General features: G+C 46.0%; 1 protein-coding gene and 1 long non-coding RNA gene across 3 annotated transcripts in view; one reads left to right on the top strand and one right to left on the bottom strand.

The window, feature by feature from the left end:
* LOC143770309 (uncharacterized) overlaps nucleotides 1-4,072 on the top strand; it is a 46,044-nt gene extending 41,972 nt beyond the window's left edge. Inside the window, exons 2-3 of the long non-coding RNA XR_013214596.1 lie at nucleotides 3,831-3,896; nucleotides 3,980-4,072. This is a non-coding gene — a long non-coding RNA (uncharacterized LOC143770309). The remainder of the gene's footprint in view (nucleotides 1-3,830; nucleotides 3,897-3,979) is intronic.
* LOC143770305 (paired box protein Pax-6-like) overlaps nucleotides 1-17,048 on the bottom strand; it is a 64,588-nt gene that overhangs the window by 9,004 nt on the left and 38,536 nt on the right. The gene's annotated exons all lie outside the window — the stretch shown is intronic.

Here is a 17,048-nt window from a genome sequence, read left to right as displayed (position 1 = left end):
TCTGCTATCTAGTAAGTGGACCTCTCTTTGCTAAATCTACTTTCATACTGTGTATGTCTTTTCCTCTTAACTCACCGTTATTACATGTGGGGGGCTGCTATCATCTTTTGGGGTATTTCCCTAGAGGTAAGCCAGGTCTGTTCCTTCCTCTACCAGGCGTAGTTAGTCCTCCGGCTGGCGCGTGGCATCTAGGAAGTCGTAGGTATGCTCCCTGGCTACTGTTAGTTGTGTGGTAGATTTAGCTCACGGTCAGCTCGAGATTCCATCACCCAGAGCTCGTCCGTTATTTTTGTGTTCTGATGTTTCCCTGCCATTGGGAATCATGACAGTATGACCGGCCAATGTTAAAGTTATTGGCAGAAGAAAGGAGAGAAAAAAGAAGTCTGTAGATTATTTATTTTTTTTTTTTCCCCTATGCTTGCTCCATAGTTGGATCAGTTGTATTTCAGCTCTAATTTCAGCCTTTGCCTTTCTCTCCTTCTAATCCTTGAATGGCTCTGATCTCACCTGTTTAAAGATGGACCCTCAGAGTTTGGCTGTAGGTTTAAATAATCTTGCTACCAAGGTTCAAAATTTACAAGATTTTGTTATACATACTCCGATGTCTGAACCTAAAATTCCTACACCAGAGGTGTTTTCCGGAGATAGATCTCGGTTCCTGAATTTCAAATATAATTGTAAATTGTTCCTTTCTCTCAGACCTCACTCCTCTGGAGATCCTGTCCAGCAGGTTAAGATTGTAATCTCTTTGCTGCGAGGTGACCCTCAAAATTGGGCATTTTCATTGACACCAGGGGATCCTGCGTTGCTCAATGTGGATGCGTTTTTTCTGGCTTTAGGGTTGCTTTATGAGGAACCTAATTTGGAGATTCAAGCTGAAAAAGCTTTGATAGCCCTATCTCAAGGGCAAGATGAAGCTGAGATATACTGCCAAAAATTTCGTAGATGGTCTGTGCTTACTCAGTGGAATGAGTGCGCCCTAGCGGCAAATTTCAGAGAGGGCCTTTCTGATGCCGTTAAAGATGTTATGGTCGGGTTCCCTGCGCCCACAGGTCTGAATGAGTCCATGACAATGGCTATTCAGATTGATCGGCGTTTACGGGAGCGCAAACCCGTGCACCATTTGGCAGTATCTTCTGAAGAGACGCCAGAGAAAATGCAATGTGACAGAATTCTGTCCAGAAGCGAGCGGCAGAATTATAGGCGTAAAAATGGGTTATGCTTCTATTGTGGTGATTCTGCTCATGTTATATCAGCATGCTCTAAACGTACAAGGAAGGTTGACAAGTCTATTTCAATTGGCACTTTACAGTCTAAATTTATTCTGTCTGTAACCTTGATTTGTTCATTATCAGTTATTACCGTGGATGCCTATGTGGACTCTGGCGCCGCTCTGAGTCTTATGGATTGGTCCTTTGCCAGGCGCTGTGGGTTTGATTTAGAGCCTCTGGAAGTCCCTATACCTCTGAAGGGTATTGATTCTACGCCTTTGGCTTGTAATAAACCACAATTCTGGACGCAAGTGACTATGCGTATGACTCCAGACCATCAGGAGGTGATTCGCTTCCTTGTGTTGTACAATTTGCATGATGTTTTGGTGCTTGGATTACCATGGTTACAATATCATAACCCAGTCCTTGACTGGAAAACAATGTCTGTGTTAAGCTGGGGATGTCGGGGGTATCCGCATACTCGGGAGAAATTTCAAAACAAATTTTGGGGTCTATTTTCTCCTCTTACTCTTGTGAAAATAAAAATTTGGGGCTAAAAGAAGGTTTTTGTGGCAAAATTGTGAATTTTTATTTTCACGGCTCAACTGTTACGCTGCTGCTATGCAGGGAGATGCGAGCTCCACTAGATGGCAATAGAGTGGTGGGAGGACTGCACACTGGCAGAGCAGACCTGCAGTGCAGCAGCGAGGTGGCAGCAGGATAGTCAAGCAAGCCGGGTCAATATTAGTCAGTAGCGGAGTACCAAAGGAATAAACAAACACAGAGTGAGAGACAAGCCAAAAAGGTCAATACCGGTCAGGAGCGGAAATGCCAAAGACAAGAGACAAAAGCAGGTCAGGGTCCAAGCCGAGTCAAGTACCTGGGATTCCACACGCGAAGGGGAAACATAGTGTAGGGATGGATAGAAGGGAGTAAACAGACGCGGGCACAGTCAGCAAAGGCAGCAGGACAAATGAGGGTTTAAACAGGGTCAGCTACTCACACTGTAGGCAGAAACTATAAGTGACACCGCCTTCAGGATGCAGCAGAGATAAATAGCAAACCTGAAACCAGAATGAGGCCGAGCAAAGTTAATCCCTGACATGACCAGACCGGGAAAGGGGTAGACAGGACTCAAAACCCGGTATGGATCATGACATCAACATTATAAACTTCTGTAAAGCACCTGGGGGTTCAAGGTGCTCAGCACACATCTAGATACATTCCTTTAGGGGTCTAGTTCCCAAAATGGGGTCACTTGTGGGGGGGCAGGTTTCCACTGTTTAGGCATATCAGAGGCTCACCAAACGCGACATGACAACTTCTCATGATTCCAGAAAAATTTGCACTCCAAAAGTCAAATGATGCTCCTTCCCTTTCAAGTCCTGCCGTTCACCCACCCAGTAGTTTCTTCCCACAAATGGGGTATCGGCATACTCAAGAGAAATTACACAACAAATTTTGTGGTTCATTTTCTCCTGTTACTCTTGTTAAAATAAAAAATTAGTGGCTAAAAGAACAATTTTGTGAGGAAAAATGTGTTTTTTTTTCTTTTCACGACTCTACGTTATAATTTTCTGTGAAGCATCTGGGGTGCAAAGTGCTTTCTACTCATCTAGATACATTCCTTTAGGGGTCTAGTATCCAAAATGGGGTCACTTGTGTGAGATTTCCATTGTTTAGGCACATCAGGGTCTCTCCAAATGTGACATGGCATTCGCTCTTGATTCCAGCCATTTTTGCCTTCAAAAAGTCAAATGGTGCACCTTCCCTTATGATCCCTGCCGTGCGCTCAAACAGTAGTTTTCCCCCCACATATGGGGTATCGTCGTATTCAGGAGAAATTGCACAACAAATTCTGAGATTTCTCTTGTGAAAATAAAAATTTTTAAGCTAAATAAAAAATGTCAAAAAGTAAAGTATTTATTTTTTCCTTCCACATTGCATTAATTCCTGTGAAATATTTGTGAACTATTTTGTGCGATATAACTCTTTGGTTTAAGGGCATAAAAATTAAAACTTTGAAAATTGTGAAATTTTCATCAAATTTCCAATATTTTTACAAATAGACACAAGTTATAGCGAACAAGTTTTACCACTATCATGAAGTACACTATGTCAGGAAAAAACAGACTCAGAATCAGTGGGATCTGTTGAAGCGTTCCAGAGTTATAACATTCTAAAGTTACACTGGTCAGATTTAAAAAATGAGGCCCGATCATCAACCTACAAAGTGGCTCGGTCCTAAAGGGGTTAAAGACAACAAATGTTTCCTTTTTTCCCTCCTAGGCTGTGCGTCCCCCTCATTCATGGTGCCCAAGGCAGCTGCCACTTAGCCTGCTCCTCATCCCATCCTAATATTAAAGGGCTCTGCATATTGTGCCGGATTTCCCAGACTACATAGCCCCTTTGATAGAGGGGGGTCTTCTTTAAATACCTTTTAAACAGTAATTCAATGCTAATAAAAGAGCGGTAATAGAATGAAGAAGTAGGAAATAGAAAATAGAATTGATTTGCTAAGTTTATCAATTCTTCTAATTATACATGGAAAAAGTTTCAGTTCCTTGAAGATATCAAATAAAGGTGATACTTGAAGGTTCTCTACTTCTTCATTTACAGTCCTGCGCCTGCAGCTTTTCCGGGTAATGTCGCCCTATCAGACTGGGAGGAGACATCCTGTGACAGGTTCTTCATTCACACTTCCTCTTTCTCAGGCAAGTTCTTGTATTATCTGCAGACTTCGTTTCCTCTAAGAAGTTATTTTTCAGGTGAAAGGCCCACAAGATGTCCTGCTGTCGTGTGCCCGTCTGGAGCCACCATGAACCTGCACAAGACCTCATGCCGTAGTGCCATGTGTGGACACCTACTTATATTAAAAAAATTTAGATTTGCAACTTCCAAGTTTAAAAGAGACAAAAGCAATCATTTTGGGAATTTGGCAAATTTCATCCCTTTACTACATTTTGGGACTATGATTAGGGGGAAGGTTCCTGCACACGGACACACATCTGTTTGAGATGGTTTAGTGAATCCTGCATTGAGCAGGGGGTTGGACACGATGACCCTGGACGTCCCTTCCAACTCTACCATTCTATCACTCTATGGCATTCCTCTCCTCCTCTCGGTTGTGCCTCCATATGCTTCCAAAATGACATAACTTCTCTAAGTTGGCCTCTAATGATGGTAAAGCCCTTCCATATCCTCATTTAACCGGCAGCTATCTTTCCTTGCTCACCCAAGGGAGTTTGCTTGGCCGAGAGCTCCTTTGTTCTCTATGAGAGAGCCCCTGGCGGACATGTCTGGGGGCGGCTTAACTCTAAGTGAACAAAAAGATTGGTAGTCCAAAATCAGTCACGCCATATCCTTAAAGAGGTTGTCCACTACTTTAACATTGATGAGATCTCCTTACGATAGGTCATCAATGTCTGATCGGTGTGGGGGCCACAACTGGCACACCCACCGATCAGCTGCTCCCAATGCCGGCAGCTACCAGAAGTGCTCAGTTCCGGACCTTATACGGACTGCACATCCGCCCTCTGTCACACCTCCACCGATCAGACGTTGAATAGGTATCCCTAGCTTAGGTCATCAATGTTAAAGTAGTGGACAATCTCTTTAACTCCCCAACAATCATTTGTCCGAGGCTCCCATACAGATTAGACATTCAGCTGAACCAGTCGTTATTGGCGGGATTAGACTACATAAGTCTAGTTTTTATGGGGGTCTTTAGATTTGACTGACATTAATGACATGTTCATTCGTTTTATATTGATGACCTATCCTTAGGGCAGAGTCAGACGGCCATAGAAATCGGAGTGAGATTGGATCGCAATGCTCTGACTGGCTGGTGGCTCTCCCGACCCATCTGGAAGTAAATGAAGCTGTCACACTCAGGTCTGGAGATCCGCCGGCCATTCCGTGTACTGTGTCCCGATCTCAATCTGATTTATACGGCGGTCTGACTGCGCCCTTAGGGTACCGTTACACAAAACTATTTACCAACGATCACGACCAGCGATACGACCTGGCCGTGATCGTTGGTAAGTCGTTGTGTGGTCGCTGGGGAGCTGTCACACAGACAGCTCTCCAGCGACCAACGATGCCGAAGTCCCCGGGTAACCAGGGTAAACATCAGGTTACTAAGCGCAGGGCCGCGCTTAGTAACCCGATGTTTACCCTGGTTACCAGCGTAAACGTAAAATAAAAAAAACACATACTCACATTCCGGTGCCTGCGTCCGCTTCCCTGCACTCCTCCTGCATCCTGTGTAACCGCCGGCCAAAGCAGAGCGGTGACATCACCGCTGTGCTCTGCTTTCACTTTACGGCCGGCGCTCACAGTCAGTGCAGGGAAGCAGACGGCCAGGGACCTGACGGACACCGGAATGTAAGTATGTACTGTTTTGTTTTTTTTACATTTACAATAGTAACCAGGGTAAACATCGAGTTACTAAGCGCGGCCCTGCGCTTAGTAACCCGATGTTTACCCTGGTTACAAGCGAACGCATCGCTGGATCGGTGTCACACACACCGATGCAGCGATGACAGCGGGAGATCCAGTGACGAAATAAAGTTTCAAACGATCTGCTACGACGTACGATTCTCAGCGGGGTCCCTGATCACAGTAGCGTGTCAGACACAGCAATATCGTAAGGATATCGCTAGAACGTCACGGATCGTGCCGTCGTAGCGATCAAAGTGCCAATGTGAGACGGTACCCTTAGGATAAGATCATTGGGGGTCTGACAACCAACACCCACGCTAGAGACAGGATGTAAACAGTGAACAGTGTGGTGTAGTCGCCGCTGCTAGGTACTGCAGAGTAGCTCCTATTCTTTTTAATGGGAGCTGGAGTTTTAGGCAGGAACCACTAACTTGCCCCAATCAGTGTTTATATCCGGCCACCGGCTGTGATCACAGCCAGGGCCGGACTTAGCCCAAAAGGCGCCCTGTGCGAGACTGCAGGACGGCGCCCCCCCCCCCTCCAAACTTTGAAAGAAAACAATAACTCTTTAATATTCACAACAACACGTTTACTTAGAAAACTTGTGTTTCCCTGCAAAACACTTGAAGAAACACTAATATTGCAATAACGGGAATTATAAAGTGCTTTAAAGCGGACCAAAAGGAAAAAATGACGCTTGGTCCAAAGCCATATGGGCTGACAGCCAATCAGAGTGCAGAGCGGCGGCCTGCAAGGCCAAACACCGCCCTGCACTCTGATTGGCTGTCAGCCCAACGCTGACAGCCAATCGGAGTGCAGAGATGATGGCCAGCATGGAGAAGAGTTCCGGACGGGTGGCAGCAGGTCGGGTGCCGTGCGGACCAAGAGTCATTCTATGACTTTTGATCCACCTTAATACTAAATAAAATATCTTAAAATATCAAATATAAATAATATAATAAATATGCAACATACATGAGAAAAACTGTCATTAAATATGTGCACAATTTTCAACCTTCAAGACAAAAAAATAAAAATAAAGTGCACTATACTGTAATCCAGCAACAACAAGAACATAATAACGTGCTACATAAACTGATTTAAAAAGCAACTTTCCGTGCTTTTACTTTGGCAAACTCATCAATAGTTTCATTTAAGTCTAGAGATGCCAACACATCATTTTCAATTGACAAGACTGCAAGTGAGGATAACCTGCTCTCTGTCATAGTGGACCTTAAATATGTCTTAATGAGCTTAAGTTTTGAAAAACTGCGCTCTCCTGAGGCCACAGAAATCGGGATGGTGCACAGAATCTGAAGTGCAGTCCAGGTTTGTGGAAAGTGCTCTGTAAACTCATTTTTGGTGAGGAAACCAAGTATCTGCAGCGGAGTCTCAACATCATCAGGGAGCACATTCCGAATGTGCCAGAGTTCATCAGAAAGTTCAGCACCATTTATGTCAGACTTATTGCCATAAGTCAGAGACTTCTGCAGTTCTACACTATGTGCCAACAAGTCTTCCCGTGATTCATGGCTCTTTATATCGTACAAAAAGCCCCATTTTTTATTATGAATACTGAGTTGCTGGAAACGCTCCTCCATTGAATTTAAAGCAGTATCCACCAACACATTGAAGAACTCAACCTTAAATTTCTGCTTTGCATCCACAATTGGTTCATCCCGTCCTTCATAGCTAAAAGTGGGTTTTTTAATTCTAACACGTGAGGTACTCTTAAATATGGGGTCCACACCATTTTCCTCTGCTATATTCTTTGCTCTTTGGAAAGAGCCTTCAAAACCATTCTCCCTGAATTTCTTAAGAAAATCATGGGTTTTTTCAATCATGTCTGCTGCTGTGATGAGGTTGGCGGTCTGGTTTTGCAAAGCTTTGCTCACAATATTGATTTGAAATAATATGTCATACCACACAATTAAGGACACCATGAATTTAAAATTAAGGATATGTTGGGACAACTCTAGAGCATCATGTTTTGTTTTTGGCTCTGTACTGCTGTCTTCAGAAAGGGCAAATAATGCCTCCTGTATACCTGCTAGATTTTGGATCAGTGGTTTGAGGCAGTTTATCCGGCATTCCCATCTTGTGGTACATAGAGGTTTTACAGTAAGACCTGATACATGGTCTGTCAAAACCTTCCATCTCTTGGCTGACCCAGCAAAAATAGTATATACACGCTGAATAATTCCAAACAGGGTTATAGAATCTATGTTAGATTCTGCTGCATCTCCAACCACTAAATTGAGGCTGTGGCATCCACATGGTACAAAAAACGCCCTTGGATTTTTTTTTAGTATGTTGGCTTGAACACCATTATTTTTGCCTGCCATATTGGCACCATTGTCATAGCCCTGGCCACGACAGTCATCAATATCTAGCTCTTTGCTAATTAGGAAATTAAGAATAATATCTGATAATCCTCTACCAGTTGTGTCTGTTACAGCAACATATCCAAGAAAATGTTCCCTGATCTGGCATAACCCAAGTTTAACATCAATAAAACGGATGGTAAAAGACATCTGCTCTTGATGGGCTAGATCAGTTGTACAATCAAGAATTAAGGAATAATACTTTGCCTTTTTGCATCTTTCAAGAATTTCACTAATAACCTTTTTGGCCATCAAATTAATTATTTCATTTTGAATAGTTTTACTACAGTAGTGGTCAGATGTCTCCTTTGACTTGACTCGTCGCAGATGTTCTGCCATTACAAAGTCATAATTTCCTAATAACTGTACTATAGCAAGAAAATTTCCATTATTTGCGGTGTATAGACGATCAGAAGATCCTCGAAATGCCAAGTTCCATTCAGCCAACAACTGAGTAATACGCATGAGTCTTTCCAGTACGTTTCTCCAGTGCTGCTGCTCTTTCTGTATTCTGCTCTGTAACTGATGGTCAATTGTTTTTTTGTTTTTCATGCGAAGCTGAACTTCTATCCACTTTGTTTCTGCTGAGTAATGGTTAATGGAAGTTTCATGGGCCTTTAACATCTGACTCATATGGCTCCAATCCTGTGATCCATCCAATGCAAGTGCCGTACGGGATCTTCTATCAAACAGTTTGCAACAAAAGCAAAATACTTTGTTCAAACTTTTGGAGTACACCAACCACTTTCTTGCTCGTTTCACGCCATTGTCCAAAATTCTAGAGTAAAAGTCCTCTGAAAAATGTCGATTCCTCTCATCTCTCTTAAATTCTATATTTTTAAGTTGCACAGGGCCTGCTTCTACGATTAGATCAATTGATGAAGAATTTAATGTAGGCCAAAGTGCAGGATCTGAGTCAATGATTGCAGAAATTTCACTGCTTTCAGCCTCATCAATGCCCTCCACATGCTGGCATGTGTTATCCCCTTCTGATGTGAGGGCTGGTGTGGTAGACTGATCTTGTTCTACTGCAACCTCATAAACGTCTGCTATGGTAGACTCTTGGTCAACTTCGCTGATCCTAATTTTCAATGACGTTGATGGTTCCCCTGGCTCCAATGGGATTGTATCCATACCACTCCTTATTTCACATTCTTGCTGTGGAATATCTGATGTTGATTCCTCAGCAGTGCTCGGTACATTGGTGCCACCATGTTCAGAAGATTTTTCGAACAGTCTTTTTAAAGACCCTGCTTGCTTTTGATTTGCCTGTTCTGCTAAGGCCTTTCGCTTTCTGTTCTGTGCACCAGATGCTTTCTTAGGGCTCATCTTGCCTGACAAATGTTATTCTTCCCTGAAAAGGTTAGGTGTGGACCAAAAGTCTTATTAGTGCAGTCCACATGCTACTATAACCATCTATCTGCTCATTTAAACCTAAGGTGGCAGAGGTGAGCAGGTGATAAGTAACTAGAAACAAGTAAGCCACTGTACACTGCACAAAGTCTGGGAAGAGTGGGAGGGGGAGAAGGAGAAGGATGGATGAATACATTTAGCAGAGAGGAGCGGGAGGAAGTGAGAGTAGGGTGGCTCCTGAGCAATGCACCTAACCCCCAATTGCCACCCCGGTTGCCATGGTTAGGTTAGGCACCATAGGGCTATTTTAGCCCCTTCTGCCCTGGACATAGTAGTATGTTACATGGTAGACCCATAGGACGCCTGAAAATCAGGCTAAACACCCTTTTGTGTTCCTAGAGCCATATGCAGTGGCGTACACACCATAGATGCGACGGATGCGGAAGCACCCAGGCCCGTGGCTTGGGGGGGCCCAGTGCCGCCCGCCCGCATCCATGGTGTGTCCTTTTTTTTTATTTTTGCCACAAGCACAGTGCCCAGCCACACAATGGGCCCCACAGCAAAAGGGTCACAGCAATGGTGCCCAGCCACAGTGTCCGGACCCAGTCACAGTGACCGTGCTTGTGGCTGGGCCCCATTGCTGTCGCTGGGCCCTTTTCTTGCGGCTGGTCCCCTTTTTTTGTGGCTGGGCCCCATTGCTGCTGTTGGGCCCCGTGCTTGCTGCTGGGCCCCATTGCTGTGGCTAGGCCCCACCACAAGCACAGTGCCCAGCCACAGCAACAGGGCCCAGCCACACAATGGGCCCCACAGCAAAAGGGTCACAGCAATGGTGCCCAGCCACAGTGTCAGGACCCAGTCACAGCGACCATGCTTGCGGATGGGCCCCTTGCTTGCGGCAACACATAATACGTTTCCAAAATAAAGCTGCACCCCAACCCCACCCCGCCCCCCCCACACACATAATACGTTTCCAAAATAAAGCTGCACCCCAACCCCCCGCCCCCCCCCCACACATAATACGTTTGCAAAATAAAGCAGCACCCCAACCCCGCCCCCCCCCCACACACACACTGCAAAAAATAAGGCTGCACCCCAACCCCACCCCCCACACACACGCACACTGCAAAAAATAAAGCAAGCGGCACCCCAACCCCACCCCCCACACACACACACTGCAAAAAATAAAGCAAGCTGCACCCCAACCCCCCCCCCCACACACTCTGCAAAAAATAAAGCAAGCTGCACCCCAACCCCACCCCACCCTCCACACACACCAAAAAATAAGGCTGCACCCCAACCCCCCCCCCCCCCACACGCACACTGCAAAAAAGCAAGCTGCACCCCAACCCCCCCCCCCCCCCGGGGCGACCGCCAGCATAGTGGAGGCCATGTGAGGTGGTTATTACTCACGCTTTGCTTGGCTGAGTAACAGTTGGCTCCTCAGGTCCACCTCTGCTCTGCTCTTCAGTGCCGGGAAGAGAGCGGCGGGGCACGAGCGGGGACGTGTGGCGTAATCATGTCACACGCTGTGCAGCCGTTCTCTCCCGCCGGGGACAGCAGAAGGCGGAACTAAAGTTCCTCTGCGTGCTGTCCCTGCCCAGCGGGGAGAACGGCTTGTGCGTGTGACATTACGTCACACGCAGAGAGCCGAGCGACAGGGCGGGCGCCGGGCGGGCGGCACTGGGCAGGAGCAGGCGAGCAGCAGATACAGATAGCGCAAATGGCGCGGCGGGGGGCGCCACAAGAGGTGCGGGCGCCCTCAGGCCATTAAGCGTCTACATTGTGATGTAATGTGACATTAATCTGCTGAGCTCAAATGCGCCCCTTGTATGCTAACGAGCCTTGGCGCCCTGTGCGGCCGCACAGGTCGCACAGGGCAAAGGCCGGCCCTGATCACAGCTGATCGGTGGGGCTGCCGAGTGTCAGACACCCCTTCGATCTTACTATAAGGATAAGTCATCACCAGGAACCCCTGCTTCTGCTATATCTGCCCCCTTTATATCTACCCGACTACACAACATGCTGAAAATGGGATTTCCATCTTAGCAAGTATCAGCTAGGCACAGGATAGATGACCAATGGTGTCACCAATCCAAAGAACGGGTCTATGAGTCTGAATGAAGTGATGGCCACTTCCCCTGTTGTGAAATTGGATTTTGGGCTCCCCCGGTGGCCACTGGTGGAATTGAACTTGTGTGCATCATCCCCTCTGTTCACCTGTTCCCATCAGGATGTGGGAGTCGCTATTTAACCTTGCTCCTCTGTCACTTCCATGCCGGTCAACATTGTAATCTGAAGCCTTTCTGTGCATGTTCCTGCTACCAGACAACTTCCAGCTAAGTCGGACTTTTGTCCTTGTTTGTTTTTTGCATTTTGTTCCAGTTCACAGCTGCAGTTTCGTTTCTGTGTCTGGAAAGCTCTTGTGATCTGAAATTGCCACTCTGATGTTATGAGTTAATACTAGAGTCTTAAAGTAATTTCAGGATGGTGTATTGATAGGGTTTTCAGCTGACCATGAAAGTACCCTTTCTGTCTTCCTGCTATCTAGTAAGCGGACCTCGATTTTGCTAAACCTATTTTCATACTACGTTTGTCATTTTCATCTTAAATCACCGCCAATATATGTGGGGGCCTCTGTCTGCCTTTCGGGGAAATTTCTCTAGAGGTGAGCCAGGACTATATTTTCCTCTGCCAGGATTAGTTAGTCCTCCGGCCGGCGCTGGGCGTCTAGGGATAAAACGCAGGCTACGCTACCCGGCTACTGTTAGTTGTGCGGCAGGTTTAGTTCATGGTCAGTTTAAGTTTCCATCCTTCCAAGAGCTAGTTCCTATGTATGCTGGGCTATGTTCTCTTGCCATTGAGAACCATAACAGTTTGACCGGCCCACAAAGGGTTAAATTAATTGGCAGAGAAAGGAGAGAAAAAAGAAGTCTGCTGAAAAATTTTTTTTTTTTTTCCTTCAGTTCTGAGTGTGCTTTCAATTTAATCACTTGCAAATCTGCCTATATTGCAGCCTTCCTCTCTCTCTCTCCTTCTAATCCTGGAATGGCTCTGTGTTCACCTGTTTAAAATGGATATTCAGAGTTTAGCTGCAGGTTTGAATAATCTCACCACGAAAGTTCAAAATTTACAAGATTTTGTTGTTCATGTTCCTATATCTGAACCTAGAATTCCTTTGCCTGAATTTTTCTCGGGGAATAGATCTTGCTTTCAAAATTTCAAAAATAATTGCAAGTTGTTTTTGTCCCTGAAATCTCGCTCTGCTGGAGATCCTGCTCAGCAGGTCAGGATTGTGATTTCCTTGCTCCGGGGCGACCCTCAAGATTGGGCTTTTGCATTGGCTCCAGGGGATCCTGCGTTGCTCAATGTGGATGCGTTTTTTCTGGCCTTGGGGTTGCTTTATGAGGAACCTCATTTAGAGCTTCAGGCGGAAAAAGCCTTGATGTCCCTATCTCAGGGGCAAGATGAAGTTGAAATATACTGCCAAAAATTCCGTAAATGGTCTGTGCTTACTCAGTGGAATGAGTGCGCCCTGGCGGCGAATTTCAGAGAGGGTCTCTCTGATGCCGTTAAGGATGTTATGGTGGGGTTCCCTGTGCCTGAGGGTCTGAATGAGTCCATGACAATGGCTATCCAGATCGATAGACGTCTGCGGGAGCGCAAACCTGTGCACCATTTGGCGGTGTCTACTGAGAAGACGCCAGAGAATATGCAATGTGATAGAATTCTGTCCAGAAGCGAACGGCAGAATTTTAGACGAAAAAATGGGTTGTGCTTTTATTGTGGTGATTCAACTCATGTTATATCAGCATGCTCTAAGCGTACTAAGAAGCTTGATAAGTCAGTTTCAATTGGCACTTTTCAGTCTAAGTTTATTCCATCTGTGACCCTGATTTGTTCTTTATCATCTATTACCGCGGATGCCTATGTCGACTCTGGCGCCGCTTTGAGTCTTATGGATTGGTCCTTTGCCAAACGCTGTGGGTATGATTTAGAGCCTCTTGAAACTCCTATACCTCTGAAGGGGATTGACTCCACCCCATTGGCTAGTAATAAACCACAATACTGGACACAAGTAACTATGCGAATTAATCCGGATCATCAGGAGATTATTCGCTTTCTTGTGCTGTATAATCTACATGATGTGTTGGTGCTTGGATTGCCATGGCTGCAATCTCATAACCCAGTCCTCGACTGGAACGCTATGTCTGTGTTAAGCTGGGGATGTAAGGGGATGCATGGGGACGTACCTTTGGTTTCCATTTCGTCATCTATTCCCTCTGAGATTCCTGAATTCTTGTCTGACTATCGTGACGTTTTTGAAGAACCTAAGCTTGGTTCATTACCTCCGCACCGGGAGTGCGATTGTGCCATAGATTTGATTCCGGGTAGTAAATACCCTAAGGGTCGTTTATTTAATCTGTCTGTGCCTGAACATGCTGCTATGCGAGAATATATAAAGGAGTCCTTGGAAAAGGGACATATTCGTCCTTCGTCATCTCCCTTAGGAGCCGTTTTTTTCTTTGTGTCTAAGAAAGATGGCTCTTTGAGGCCGTGTATTGATTATCGGCTTTTGAATAAAATCACGGTTAAATATCAATATCCGTTGCCACTGCTGACTGATTTGTTTGCTCGCATAAAGGGGGCCAAGTGGTTCTCTAAGATAGATCTCCGTGGGGCGTATAATTTGGTGCGAATTAAGCAGGGGGATGAGTGGAAAACCGCATTTAATACGCCCGAGGGCCACTTTGAGTATTTGGTGATGCCTTTTGGCCTTTCAAATGCCCCTTCAGTCTTTCAGTCCTTTATGCATGACATTTTCCGTGATTATTTGGATAAATTTTTGATCGTGTATCTGGATGATATTCTGATTTTTTCGGATGACTGGGACTCTCATGTCCAGCAGGTCAGGAGGGTTTTTCAGGTTTTGCGGTCTAATTCCTTGTGTGTGAAGGGTTCTAAGTGCGTTTTTGGGGTTCAAAAGATTTCCTTCTTGGGATACATTTTTTCCCCCTCTTCCATCGAGATGGATCCTGTCAAGGTTCGGGCTATTTGTGATTGGACGCAACCCTCTTCTCTTAAGAGTCTTCAGAAATTTTTGGGCTTTGCTAACTTTTATCGTCGATTTATTGCTGGTTTTTCTGATGTTGTTAAACCATTGACTGATTTGACTAAGAAGGGTGCTGATGTTGCTGATTGGTCCCCTGCTGCTGTGGAGGCCTTTCGGGAGCTTAAGCGCCGCTTTTCTTCCGCCCCTGTGTTGCGTCAGCCTGATGTTGCTCTTCCTTTTCAGGTTGAGGTCGACGCTTCTGAAATCGGAGCTGGGGCGGTTTTGTCGCAAAGAAGTTCCGACTGCTCCGTGATGAAACCTTGTGCTTTTTTTTCTCGTAAATTTTCGCCCGCCGAGCGGAATTATGATATTGGGAATCGGGAGCTTTTGGCCATGAAGTGGGCTTTTGAGGAGTGGCGTCATTGGCTTGAGGGGGCTAGACATCAGGTGGTGGTATTGACCGACCACAAAAATTTAATTTATCTTGAGTCCGCCAGACGCCTGAATCCTAGACAGGCGCGCTGGTCGTTGTTTTTCTCTCGGTTTAATTTTGTGGTGTCATACCTACCGGGTTCTAAGAATGTTAAGGCGGATGCCCTTTCTAGGAGTTTTGAGCCTGACTCCCCTGGTAATTCTGAACCTACAGGTATCCTTAAGGATGGAGTGATATTGTCTGCCGTTTCTCCAGACCTGCGGCGGGCCTTGCAGGATTTTCAGGCGGATAGACCTGATCGTTGCCCACCTGGTAGACTGTTTGTTCCTGATGATTGGACCAGTAAAGTCATTTCTGAGGTTCATTCTTCTGCGTTGGCAGGTCATCCTGGAATCTTTGGTACCAGGGATTTGGTGGCAAGGTCCTTCTGGTGGCCTTCCCTGTCACGAGATGTACGAGGCTTTGTGCAGTCTTGTGACGTTTGTGCTCGGGCCAAGCCTTGTTGTTCTCGGGCTAGTGGATTGTTGTTGCCCTTGCCTATCCCAAAGAGGCCTTGGACGCACATCTCGATGGATTTTATTTCGGATCTTCCTGTTTCTCAGAAGATGTCTGTCATCTGGGTGGTGTGTGACCGTTTCTCTAAGATGGTCCATTTGGTTCCCCTGCCTAAGTTGCCTTCTTCTTCCGAGTTGGTTCCTCTGTTTTTTCAAAATGTGGTTCGTTTGCATGGTATTCCGGAGAATATCGTTTCTGACAGAGGAACCCAATTCGTGTCTAGATTTTGGCGGGCATTCTGTGCTAGGATGGGCATAGATTTGTCTTTCTCGTCTGCTTTCCATCCTCAGACTAATGGCCAGACCGAGCGGACGAATCAGACTTTGGAGACATATTTGAGGTGTTTTGTGTCTGCAGATCAGGATGATTGGGTTGCTTTTTTGCCTTTAGCGGAGTTTGCCCTCAATAATCGGGCCAGCTCTGCCACCTTAGTGTCTCCTTTTTTCTGTAATTCGGGGTTTCATCCTCGATTTTCCTCCGGTCAGGTGGAATCTTCGGATTGTCCTGGAGTGGATGCTGTGGTGGAGAGGTTGCATCAGATTTGGGGGCAGGTGGTGGACAATTTGAAGTTGTCCCAGGAGAAGACTCAGCTTTTTGCCAACCGCCGGCGTCGGGTTGGTCCTCGGCTTTGTGTCGGGGACTTGGTGTGGTTGTCTTCTCGTTTTGTCCCTATGAGGGTTTCTTCTCCTAAGTTTAAGCCTCGGTTCATCGGCCCGTACAAGATATTGGAGATTCTTAACCCTGTGTCCTTCCGTTTGGACCTCCCTGCATCTTTTTCTATTCATAATGTTTTTCATCGGTCATTGTTGCGCAGGTATGAGGTACCGGTTGTGCCTTCCGTTGAGCCTCCTGCTCCGGTGTTGGTTGAGGGCGAGTTGGAGTACGTTGTGGAAAAAATCTTCGACTCCCGTGTTTCCAGACGGAAACTCCAGTATCTGGTCAAATGGAAGGGATACGGTCAGGAGGATAATTCTTGGGTGACTGCCTCTGATGTTCATGCCTCCGATCTGGTCCGTGCCTTTCATAGGGCTCATCCTGATCGCCCTGGTGGTTCTGGTGAGGGTCCGGTGCCCCCTCCTTGAGGGGGGGGTACTGTTGTGAAATTGGATTTTGGGCTCCCCCGGTGGCCACTGGTGGAATTGAACTTGTGTGCATCATCCCCTCTGTTCACCTGTTCCCATCAGGATGTGGGAGTCGCTATTTAACCTTGCTCCTCTGTCACTTCCATGCCGGTCAACATTGTAATCTGAAGCCTTTCTGTGCATGTTCCTGCTACCAGACAACTTCCAGCTAAGTCGGACTTTTGTCCTTGTTTGTTTTTTGCATTTTGTTCCAGTTCACAGCTGCAGTTTCGTTTCTGTGTCTGGAAAGCTCTTGTGATCTGAAATTGCCACTCTGATGTTATGAGTTAATACTAGAGTCTTAAAGTAATTTCAGGATGGTGTATTGATAGGGTTTTCAGCTGACCATGAAAGTACCCTTTCTGTCTTCCTGCTATCTAGTAAGCGGACCTCGATTTTGCTAAACCTATTTTCATACTACGTTTGTCATTTTCATCTTAAATCACCGCCAATATATGTGGGGGCCTCTGTCTGCCTTTCGGGGAAATTTCTCTAGAG

Source organism: Ranitomeya variabilis, chromosome 4 (assembly GCF_051348905.1).
Source record: "Ranitomeya variabilis isolate aRanVar5 chromosome 4, aRanVar5.hap1, whole genome shotgun sequence".
NCBI classification, from domain to species: domain Eukaryota; kingdom Metazoa; phylum Chordata; class Amphibia; order Anura; family Dendrobatidae; genus Ranitomeya; species Ranitomeya variabilis.
The sequence above is the reverse complement of the archived record's forward strand: the minus strand, read 5'-3'. Positions and strand labels throughout refer to the sequence as shown.